The sequence below is a fragment of the Armigeres subalbatus genome, chromosome 3, assembly GCF_024139115.2.
Source record: "Armigeres subalbatus isolate Guangzhou_Male chromosome 3, GZ_Asu_2, whole genome shotgun sequence".
In the NCBI taxonomy this organism is placed as follows: Eukaryota; Metazoa; Arthropoda; class Insecta; order Diptera; family Culicidae; genus Armigeres; species Armigeres subalbatus.
The window spans coordinates 391,922,383-391,934,796 of record NC_085141.1 but is presented as its reverse complement, the minus strand read 5'-3'; the positions used below and the strand labels follow the sequence as shown (position 1 = coordinate 391,934,796).

Genomic DNA, 12,414 nt, shown 5'->3' with positions numbered 1-12,414 from the left:
CATTTCAAATTTGGTATGTATAGATACCTACGAATAATTTCACCCTATCTTCTAAAGAGTTTACATACAGTAAGTGTGATAACGTTGAAATATTATGATTCTAAGTGATGAACTTATGTCAGTAATAAAAAAATCATTTTAATAAAGTAATTAAAAACATTATGATTGTTCATCATTACATCTCTCACTGGGACATTGCGAGGTTTCTAATCCAAGTTGGCATTTTTTCATCTGTTTTTCATTATGCTAACACGATGATACTTTACGCAGCCTGCTTCAGCATGACCTTGCTTTGAAGCCGCGCGTCTTACACCGCACGACTTAGGAAGTCTCCAGACATTATAATTAGAAAGTCTAAAATAAGCAGACGAATGTAGTATTGGGAAACGAACTATGAACTTCCCCTAACAGTCCACCGCTCTCTCTATAATTCAAGACAACATTTTCAAAACGACTTATCTGCTTTTGTAAACAAAGATTCAAACGACGATTTGACGAATCTGATAGCTCTCCCACGCAAACCAACACCATCAACAGGTAGTGCAAACCTTCACCTACCTATTGGTGGAGTTGGTTTGCGTGGGAGAGATTTGAATTTGAATTATCTCCTTCAGATGGATAATATGTGATCCAAATTTTGTTAAAATTGGTCAAGGGGCTTAGAAGTTATACTGAAACACATCTTCTTCTTCTTATTGGCATTACATCCCCACACTGGGACAGAGCCGCCTCGCAGCTTAGTGTTCATTAAGCACTTCCACAGTTATTAACTGCGAGGTTTGTAAGCCAAGTTACCATTTTTGCATTCGTATATAATGAGGCCAACATGATGATACTTTTATGCCCAGGGAAGTCGAGACAATTTCCAATCAGAAAATTGTTTAGACCGGCACCGGGAATCGAACCCAGCCACCCTCAGCATGGTCTTGTTTTGTTGCCGCGCGTCTTACCGCACGGCTAAGGAGGGCCCCTGGAACTGAAACACATACAAATATGTAGGGGGAAAGACGGCTTTGGCAGGTTTTGTTCTATTATTGGCAGGGGGGTTTTTGTCGACCAAATTTTATGAAATTTGGCCACAAAATTCTTTGATATGCAAAGAATGTTTAGGCCAAATTTGAGCCTAGTCAGTCATGAAAAACCCCCTTGCCAATAATAGAACAAAACCTGCCAAAGCCGTCTTTCCCCCTATATACATAAATACAAAATTTAAATTGTATGTACCTACATTGACACATTGAAAAAAAAAGAATGCAAACAATTATAAAAACTATAGCATAAATGCACAATACACTGTTCAAGTTCAGGCTTGCCCAACCAACTATGTTATCACAATAGCATAAACCACTAATGCATTTATTGCGTACCATTTCCCGAATTCAATTACACGCGCACCCAATCCAAATGTACAACACCTATGCTATAATTTTGCATACGTAAACAAACCATCATCGCATAGATACATGCACCGGTGCTGTTTGCTTGTATAATTTATTTCCGCAATGTGATGGCAGCCAGCAGCAACAGCAGGCTATCATTAAATTTGCGACACCCGGTGAGCAGTCAATGAATGGAGTGTGAAGAACCGCACTGTTCATTCACATCGTGGGGCTGCTGGCTAGTGAGGAGGAGTCTACTACGTCTATAATATGCGACAAGTTCTCTAAATGTTCAAGCGTCAGCATTTCCTGCAGGTGGCGCAAACGAAATATAGGGAAGTTTATGTTTTTAAAAACCCTAATAAACTCCTAGTTATTTTTCGTTCTCAAAGCTTCCGTAAACAAAACGCTTTCGAGTACTTGCATTCAACATTGATGCTAGTATACGGAATCGTCGATGGGTGATGCCAAATTTTAAAGCTACCAAGCATCCTACTCATAATTTTTGCAACATTAAAAACTGAGGTTTCAAGAAAAAATGTTAGATTTTGTCCAGCTGAATTCGACAGATTGGTTGGTGCCTTTCTTGTAAATTCATTTCATTTATTTGGCTTGCATCTAAACAGATGTATGCTGTCCCAGGAACTGATAACACAGTAAAAATAAAAAGGATAAAAGCATTTATTGTTGATAAATTATCAAAGCATGTTTATTCTTATATGGTTTCTCTATATCTTATATAAACAATTCATTTTCACTGTCTACAATTACACTACTTATAAACAAGATCTCGAATTGTCCTACGTGCTTCATTGGGCGTCGTACAGACTTACTTCCGATGATCTTGGAAACTCGTTTCCAATATTCTGCAAAATGTTTACACAGTTTTAGCTGGTGCAACATGTTTACAAACGTATAAGTATCCTAGAGACCGGAAGAACCGCATCTGCAGAATATACCGCCAATTGTTTCACAAAAGAACTCACATACATTATCGACAAACACGTTCTGAAGTGAGAGTTCTGGAAGAAACAACGAATCCTATGCATGGCTAAACCAAGAGCTCAAACAAAATGTTATCCATATCAAATTGACTGGTTCCGTTGAAAATCGCCTATCAACCTGTGCAGACAATTGGCCAACTTTTCCAGGCCCATTTTGATGAATTCAGCTCCGATACCATCCTTAGCAGTTGCTTTATTGCTCTTGAGTTGTTGGATGGGTCCTCGACTTCTCTCAAGGTGGGCGCTGACGCAGTCGTCTTCTCCACTGTTTTGACTTTTACTCCCGGTACTCTAAGCGCCATTTAGGTGTTCCTCGAAGTGCTGCTTCTGTCTTTCGATCCCCAAACGTTTTTCAGACAAGATGCTCCAATCCTTATCCCTATCGAAGCCTTTGCGGGATGCGTTGAGCTAAAAGCTAAAAAGCACCTTGTTTCCGTTCAGTTTCATTAAAGGCATTTGTTGTATACGCTCCTGGCGTATAAACGCACCTTCTCATACAACACTACCAGCTCACACATCATCATATGAAGGTAAGGTACAGAACCTGCTATTTGCGCTCGTTGGTAAATCGTCACGACCAGATCTATTGTACACAAAAGCACAACAAAAAGTGAAAAGTGTTATCGATCGCTACACGTTCCCATCCTATCTAATACGCTGAATTTGCGCCTAATTATAAAGATTAATTAAAGTTAGTGACCAGTGAACTCAATTTGGTAATATTGCCCTATATATTATATGTATTATTGCCTAAATTATATGGATTATCCATCTCTAGAGTGTTCCCTTAAAATAGTGAATTTGTTCTAACCTAAATTCTACTTAAATTCTAAACCTACATGCGAAGGTAAATTTATTAGCCTAAATATTGAATAAATATTTAAGTCTAGATTGTTTCAGTACGGTTAGAAGAATAGAACAGTGAGATAGAACACTAGATAGCACGAAAGTTGAGACAGACCTCCTACGACCTTTGTGAATCGGATGACCCGCAATATTCTTGCACAACGGGACTAAACGTAAGTCGAAATGGGAAAAAACTAAACTGATTAAATAACAAACATAGGAAATAAGACACAAAGCATGTAAATCAAAACACATTTATACTCCATTACAGGAATATAATAATATCCACCTTTAAACATAAAACCTAAGTTTACGGTCGTTTTGTGTGGTATTATTATTTTGGAAAACCCCCAGTGCCGTGATAAGTTGGCAAATTCCAACAGCATTGACAAAACATCAAATCACAAATAAGTTGCATGAACATGTCAAAAATATTCAAATTCGGATCAATGTTTCATCAACATTGCAATGCAACACGTGTTTGGCAGTTGGAAACAAACAACCAAAGAATGCTGCACTGCATGGTGCAGGCATGGAACAAAAACGTTAAGTTGCATATGTTGTACCACGTTACATTAATGCGTCTTTCAAATTAAATTGTTTATATACATAAATTGATTTAGAGAAAAGTGGAGAGAATCTTCATATTTGACTTTGCATAGCTCAACGTTTTGAGTATGAGTAAGATTTTTTTTTTAGAATGGTTTTTATGCTTAGTTAACATGCAGTCGCTTAGAAGTTTTGAATGGTGCTGTGGTAGAGTGAAAGACTGTCATTCAAAAGATCCATAAATTGAATTGAATGTTTTATTTTTATTCTGCGGTAATAGTTTGCAACATTATTGCATTTTATTTTTGCATCCGAAGGATGTTTCCATAGGATCCACCACTTGCGATTTTTAGATCACATAAGCAACAGTTGCTTTTTCTGGAAAGTTGCAGTACAGTGAATTGTTCAGTAGTGAAACAAGTTGTGCTGCTTGGGTTACTTCAAGTTTATAGGAAGGCGACACGACATATTTTGCTTCTGATGAACATAACGTCAATAACGCCGATTGATATTGAATCCAAGACCGAACACGCTTCCCACTCAATCAACACAGTGCATAAAAGTCAAATGAGTACTGTAAAACCTCTTTTTACGCTCCCTTCTTCTACGCTCCCTCTTTTTACGCCCCTCTTTTTTCGCTCAAAATTACGCTCCCACTTTTTACGCTCCAAATTAGAAATAACGCTTCCTTTTTTACGCCCTATAGGAGCGCAAAAAAAAGTTTCAAGCATTTATATGAGGCAAATTTGGATTAGTTTCGGAGGTTGTTTTTATGTAATCTAAGTATTGCAAATGTTCTAGGAAAAGAATTTATGCTCGCATGCGAAGTGGTATTACCTGTTGTCATGGGTTGAACTCGATACAGTCAAAGCAGTGGCATAGCCAGAAAAATTGGGGGTGTCTGAACTTTTTTTTAATTGAGAGGGTCCGAAAAAAAATTTCTTCTAAAAATTTTGTCTCTGGGGGGGGGGGTTATGTCCAACACCACCCCCGTGGCTACGCCACTGAGTCAAGGTCTTCGGATCAATCTCCGTAATGGCGGCAGTTATCGAAGAATTAACAATTTGTGTGACCTTTTCTTAGTGTATGTTTGCATTCCAAGTAGTTCTTGTTGTTGTCATTGGTTCCAGGTAGTCTACGAACTCCATAGAGTCAAAGTCTGAGAATCAACCTCAGTAATGGAGGCAGTAAACAAGTCGTGTGACCAGTGTTGGTAAAAACTCAAAATCTCAAAACTCATGGATGATTCAAATCAAGCGTGAGTTGAAACGCCCCAACTCAGCACCTAAAAACTCATGGATGAGTTGAATCATCCATTTGAATCATCGTAGGTTTTCTTTTGTTCTCCTTCGTTAAAAACAGTGAATGGACGTTTGTTGCATAAATGTTAGACACTCTTTAATGTATAAGCAATAAATTGCCCCCAAATTCATTTCAAATGCGTTTTTAAACCAAAATGATTTTTTGGCAAATGAGTGAAATGATGCGTTTTAGCATGAAAAATTCAAGCGTGATGCATTCCTTTAAAATCGCAGACGATTTCGATCGCACGGGAGCGCTCATTGATTGAGATTTATGAGTGATTTTACCAACACTGCGTGTGACCCCTTCTTGCTACATGTTTGTATTTCAAGTAGATCTAGAGGTTGTCGTGGCGTTCAGGTTGTCTGGGAACTCCATGGAGTCAAGGTCTATCGAAATTAATGTAGGGCAAAAGACCCAATAGTGGAGGAACTAAGCTAGTGGAACCACCATTTGTTCGTTCACACCAATTCTGTACTTTATTTCGCTTACCTTAAGTATGTATTCGAAAGCTTCTCAATTATAATTCAATCTAAAAATGGTCGAATCGCAGTAGAATCCATCGTTGTTACCTAAAATGATACCTCCAATTATTGGTGCAATGTTCCAATAGTTGCGGTATTTTTTAATTTGTGTTCCTATAGTTGCGAATCCCATTGTTTTCATATGATACTCGCAACTATGGGAACACTACCGCAATTATTGGTGCAAAGCAGAGACAAAGATAAGGTATTTTAGTAATACATTACCGATTTTGATGCGATTTTCAACCTGTTTTATTTTATTTCACGTAATGACAGGTCAACAAATTGAATATTCACATGGGTTGCTGCGTTTAATACGTAGATTGTGTGAAAATAACACTACCGCAACTATAGGAACACCCACGACTATGGGAACTTTTACCCTATTGGCTTTTTTCGGTAATAATTATACTACTCAAAGCGAAAGGGAGTAGATGAAAGTAATGAAGATACAGATTTGATTGACACCGCAAGCGAGCGGCAAGTGTGAAATCAATGGAAACTGAAGATTAGCAGAGGGCCATATGAGAGAACAAGCATTGTTGAAATCGCTGTTATTCTGCCTAACGTCCACGCAGGAACGGCTTGGAAAGTGACGTGGTGATCACAGGCAATTGTTGAATCCTGTATCTGTATCTTCATTACTTTAGTACTCCCTTTCGCTTTGAGTAGTATAATTATCACCGAAAAAAGCCAATAAATTAATTTCGATAAAGTCACGCGGTGATCAAAGCTTTCCTTATTATAGAATCCAATTGACGAAATGAAATTGATGAAATACAGTTAGAATAAGATTCAATTTGGGCGAAGTATGAGCTTGCGAGATTTATGCCTGAAGATATTTAGCGCGCTCTTGTATAAATCTCTGAAAATATGCCACGAATCAATAGAACTGTTTACGCTTGCCGAACAGCACATTAGTAGATAATTATCACCGAAAAAGGCCAAAAAATTAATTTCGATAAAGTAACGGGGTGACCAAAGCTTTCCTAATTAGAGTCATGGTCTGTGGATGAACCTCCGAATTGGAAGCAATTATTGAAGCCCTTACATATACCCCTTCTTGGTATATGTTTGTATTTCAAGTAGTTCTTGTTGTTGTCGTGGGCTCCATGTAGTCTACGAACTCCATAGAGTAAAGGTCACTTGATCAACCTCCGTAATGGAGGCAGTTATTGAACAATAAACAAGTTATGTGACCCCTTCTTGGTATATACTTGAATTCCAAATAGTTCTTGTTGTTGTCATTGGTTCAGGTAGTCTATGAACTCCATAGAGTAAAGGTCCAACCTCCGTAATGGGAACAGTATTGAAGAATTAACATGTTGTGTGACTCCTTCTTGGTATATATTTTTATTCCAAGTAGTTCTTGTTCTTGTCGTGGGCTCCATGTAGTCTACGAACTCCATAGAGTCAATCTCTGTGGATCAACCTCCGTAATATGCAATGAAGGCGTTCTATTCTATGTACCACAAAGGGCATATACCACTTTTGAAACAATCCGAAAGATCTCTGGCTACGTGTGTAGATCTTAAGGCCTTTTCCAGGGTTTTCTTGGATGACCATGAACCTACGCAACGAACACATGATGATGAACGTCTTACTGTGCGTCATCAAGGATCTGCACCACTTATGGCTTCTTGATTTCTTGGCGTACCAAGAACACCTTTAAGCCTCAGCACTCAAACAATTGGACGACCATGATAACGAAAACAATTTTACGACCTTCTTCTTCTTATTGGCATTACATCCCCACACTGGGACAGAGCCGCATCGCAGCTTAGTGTTCATTGAGCACTTCCACAGTTATTAACTGCGAGGTTTCTAAGCCAAGTTACCATTTTTGCATTCGTATATCATCATCGTACGATGATACTTTTATGCCCAGGGAAGTCGAGACAATTTCCAACCCGAATTTGGACGACCCTTATACCGAAATTGGTAAAAGACACATCTTAAGGCTAAAAGTAAGTTAAATATCAAACTTTGCTTACCTAAAAGATTGCAAACTTTTTTACGCTCCAAATTCCAAATAGCGCTCCCTCTTTTTACGCCCTAAATTCGAAATAACACTCCCTCTTTTTACGCTCTGATTCAATTTACGCTCCCCCGTTTTGGGCGCAAAAAGAGGTTTTGCAGTACTACATTTGAAGTGAGAGCATGTGATGACACCCAGAAATAAAATGTTCAATAAACAAAAGGTATATGCCGGCACGGAGTACGAGAGATAAAGCCGTTCAAATATGAAACTCCATTTTTCTTCCAAAACAATCACCCTACATTTCCAGCTATTACATATGAATTACATAGCCATTGCCTGTAAATCTCTTGTATTCTTGTTCAATTATATTCGAAACGCTTGTTCAACACAAACAACTTTAAAATTAATTACTTGTAATGTCCGCGATTTCGATACATAATAGAACTTCATAACGTTAAATGATCACATCCTCGCGTTTATTTTAGTTTAATGGTCGGGTAAACACTTACAATGACCCAGTTTCGGTCGTTGTTGACCGAATGAGCAGGCTCGTGTTAGCTCTCCTGGCACAAATCATATTTATTGGCAAAATTAATGCAATTTCATGTGGTAAATTACTTTACGCAGTGGATACAGTGTCTAATGAACTCCGAATGGGTGATTCCCATGACTGAGCGGAAAGTTTTCGAATAGAGAAACAAACAGGTAGTTAAGGCAGGGGCACCCAACCCAACAAATAATAACTTCAAAGTTATTATTGACATTTGAATTGGCCATTCGTGTGGTATTTTCCTGAAGTGTAGTATTTAAGCAGATTCATTTAAAACCGCCTATTTTATCTCATCTTTGTTGTGACGTCATCACAGTAAGTATCAGAATCAATTTTAGTCTAAGCCACACAATTAGAATAAATTCCTCAAACTGCTTTAATCAATGGTCATCAAAACAACAATCAACATGCTATATCCTCACACTTCACGTAGCTCATAGCACTTTTATAATTGTCCTTATTTCCTAAATTGAAATAAAAACGAATGAATTCTAAGCCACTTCAAGCCAAACCATTCATTCCAACCAAAACCCAACGTCGAATGGCGCTGACTGAGTGGCAGAGAAGGAAAATCTAAAACCCACATAAAAATTCCCTTCCGGGAAGACGTGTACCGTCCATGTTTGCGTATTAACGCGGAATCATCGCACTCGCCAACTGAACATCGGGGACGGACTTTATGATGATCGTCGTGGTTTCGAGGGGTGGGTGGGTGGCGAGGGTGGTTGCAATTAATTTTTATCTTTTCTCTCCCACCGGGCACTCATGGTGCTTCATAAACAGGTAGCCACAATTGGAGTGAAATAAAAAACAAGATGCCCAGTGTCACACGACGATTTCCGTTGATTTTGTTTATTTGTGAATTCGGTCCTTTTTAATGGTATACAGAACAACTAATTGTATTATTATTAAAGAAACAATGTATGAAATGAAATTTGATTTTCCTCCAAGAATGCTCAATTCTTAATTTCATGACTTATTAGAATCGTTAAAACACCATTGCGTATTTGCGTACTTCAATTCACATTAGTTTTTTTTACAGAAATAATGCAAGCTTTAGCAAATAAAGTCCTGCTGAATGGAAAAAAAATCCGAAAAAGGAAATTTTTACAATTAAAGTGCTCAGATACAAAGTTAGAATAATTATGTTGGAAGTACATAGATAACCTTTTAAATTCAAAAACTGAATATTAGAATGACTCATAACAGTGTGTAGGAAGTGTATAAAACGTCTATCATTTGCCATCCAAACAACAACAACAAAAAACATTTAAAATCTTATCTTAGCTCTGCTTCACAGATTCCTATGTCATCAGTAAACATTTCCCTCGTCTGAGATTAGTAGCTTGCGCCGCAGGAAGACGGCACTGAACAAACTGGACTAGACGTGAGCCTTCTCATACCTAAGAAAGATGTGGGAATCGAATCGAACAATAAGAATATTTGTTTGAATCATGTCTGGTATAAAGAAACTTAGAGCTAGCAGATTAGAATTAAACCTATTCATCATATTTTTAAGAAATTCAAAAAAAAACCAAAGGTTGATCATGGTGAGAATAAGAATTCGCAGGACTCATCGTTGAAGACTTGCGCGTGCTCCTGATGGTACTCAAACATGCAGAAAATAAGCGAAAAAAGCAAATATAAACAATCCAAAATTTCTGGATATGTATGAAGCAGTCGAATACTTTAGAGATTTGATAACTGGTCGTGAATTTCGAACCTAAACAGATCACAAACCTCTCGATACCGCATACCACGTTTCCGGTCAGGCGAAAATGGCTGCTGATATGCACATTTCAGTAGATTCGACAAAACGTTACACTTCGTCACCGTCTTATCAACCTGTTTCCGGAAAATAAGCTTGCTGTCGAGGGTCAAGTCAAGCCTCAGCCTTAAGAATGATTTTACAATCCTCAGGCGGAACAAGTTCAAGAGATTTCTAGTGGGGGAAGGTGATGACCTGGGTTTTCGCCGCGTTGATTTAGATCTTCCAGCTGGTGAGGTACACTGCCAGGGCATCCAGGCGTCGATGGAGTTTTGCCACTAGCGCTCTGATCACTCTACCTTTGTAAACGAGAAAGGTGTCATCTGCGAACAGAGACAGAATGTATTTTGTATGCCGCTGTCTCGAGCTAGTATGACCTGCGTGATCACTAAATGAGTCTGCTGAAGCTACTTTCAACCAAGCGTCTCCACCAAGTTGGCAAAATAAAAGGAGTGAAATTGTCGATGAAATAGCAAAAAAAATTTGTCCTCATCTGCAGTGGATAAAGACAATGTTGCGTTCCATTTTAGCTGCAACAAATATGGTAACAGTTAGGTAATTTCTGTGAACTTTTCAAATTGCTATAGTTTGTATATTTTAAAAGTAAAACACAAATCATGCCAAAAGATGGCTTTATCATTGATAATTGATATATTTTTAACCGAAAACATTATCGAAAACCGACTAATTTTCTAAATGCGCGGCAGGCGATCATTGTCCTATTCTGATGCAGTTTGGGACAAACGCTTTTTGCAAGTTCATTGGGTCTCAATATTTAGAAGAGAGGACAATGCTGTAATTGGCAAAGTGGTAGTTTGACATTCGCTGCATGAAACCAAGACCATACCGAACAAAGGCTGTCTAATACGAAGATTTTAGTGTGGCGGAACACAAACAGGAGAAGAAACTACATAACGCCCTCTCCCGCGAGGTCAAACGCATTCAAGATTATTCATATACCACGGTGACAGCTAATGGGGTAGGTCTATTGCAAATGTCCATGACTCTCCAGAGACGCCTCGTCTATACGTTCTATCTATTCATGGAACAGGTAAACATTTTTAGATCAGAAATAACTTAATATACTTAAAAAATATTTCTGAACAATTAATTATTCGGGTAAATAATTTCTCAGGTAAATTTTTTAAACAATATTTCACGAGATATTTCCAATAAAATTTTAACATCTAACAAAACAAATCTTCTTCCACCTGGAACTTGGCCTGCTTTTCAACTTAGTAACAGCGGGAATGGAAAGAAAGGCTCGGAAAGAATATAACAAAGAAGCACAGTTCAATCTGATATACGTTACATAAAGAGTTGGCCTTAGTCTTTAAACTCATATTAATGAATAATAGCACATGGTTCGTGGTCCGCCGTCCAGTGTAGTTTAATCTTGCAGGTATCACATGACCGCTGGACGGCTGCCATTTCCGGATGATGCTTCTAATCCTGTGGATGAGCTGCTTCGTGTCTTTGGCCTTCCAATCACCTTTGTATACAATGGAACTCAGTAGACCAATAATCCTTTAACAGTTTTCGAGACATTTTCACGTTTAAAATTGTCCATCGTGTGCTTTTTCCACGATCTTTGTTCATTTGAAAGAATTGTACAATGCGAGTTGCAATACTTCCTGTTTTAACGGCATGTTTAAACAACTGAACATGTTGGAATAGAAGTGTGTGGCCGACCGTTTTCTGAATACTCCAAGGATTCATTCACATGAAAAAATATTTCTCTGAAGGCCTCATTGTTCTCATAGAAAATTATTGAAGTATTGGAATTTCCGTTTTTGAGTGACCACCCGTTATTTGGGTTTTCTCTTGTTTCGGACAGCAGAACGATGGCGCGATCGGCCGAAATATTGTGTTCTGCATTGCGCGGCCGGTAATAAAAATCAGTTCAGTGCGAGATTTCTCTTGTTTCGGACAGCAGAATGATGGCGCGATCGGACGAAATATTGTGTTCTGCATTGCGCGACCGGTGATAAAAATCAGTTCAGTGCATGATTTCTCTTGTTTCGGGCAGCAGAACGACGATCGCGCGATCGGTCGAAATATTGTGTTCTGCATTGCGCGCCCGGTAGGCCGGTAGTTAGTTTGTACTACTTTTCGCGCCCGATTCATAGCTAGGTAAAATCACTGTGTATAAAGAATGACACGGTCGTATCGCTTATCAGAGTGAATCCAGATCCAACGATGCCTACCAATTAACTGATAATCCTTCCTGTGGTTTTTGTGGAGACGCAGAGGTAAACACGGTCTTCAAATAGCAAAAACCACCTACTAATATTCCTTCCTTCTTCCTAACTGACTACAAGGACGTGGCCGGCGCCGTTATTGATCATTTGAATTTTAGAGTCACTGAAACTTGCACACTGAGAATGCTTGAACAATCCCAGTCAATCATTCAGTTGATTCTTTGTGCAATTTCACTGATTCTGGTCAATCACGGAGTAGCAACCATAGATATGTGTAGTCAGTCAAAGCTAAGCTAAGCTAAGCTAAGTG

General features: G+C 38.5%; 1 protein-coding gene across 1 annotated transcript in view; it reads left to right on the top strand.

The window, feature by feature from the left end:
- The first annotated feature begins 8,315 nt into the window (after positions 1-8,315).
- The window catches only part of LOC134223918 (venom serine protease-like), a 33,676-nt gene continuing 29,577 nt past the window's right edge, over positions 8,316-12,414 (top strand). Inside the window, exon 1 of the mRNA XM_062703141.1 lies at positions 8,316-8,450. The gene's annotated coding sequence lies outside the window, so the exon portion shown is untranslated. The remainder of the gene's footprint in view (positions 8,451-12,414) is intronic.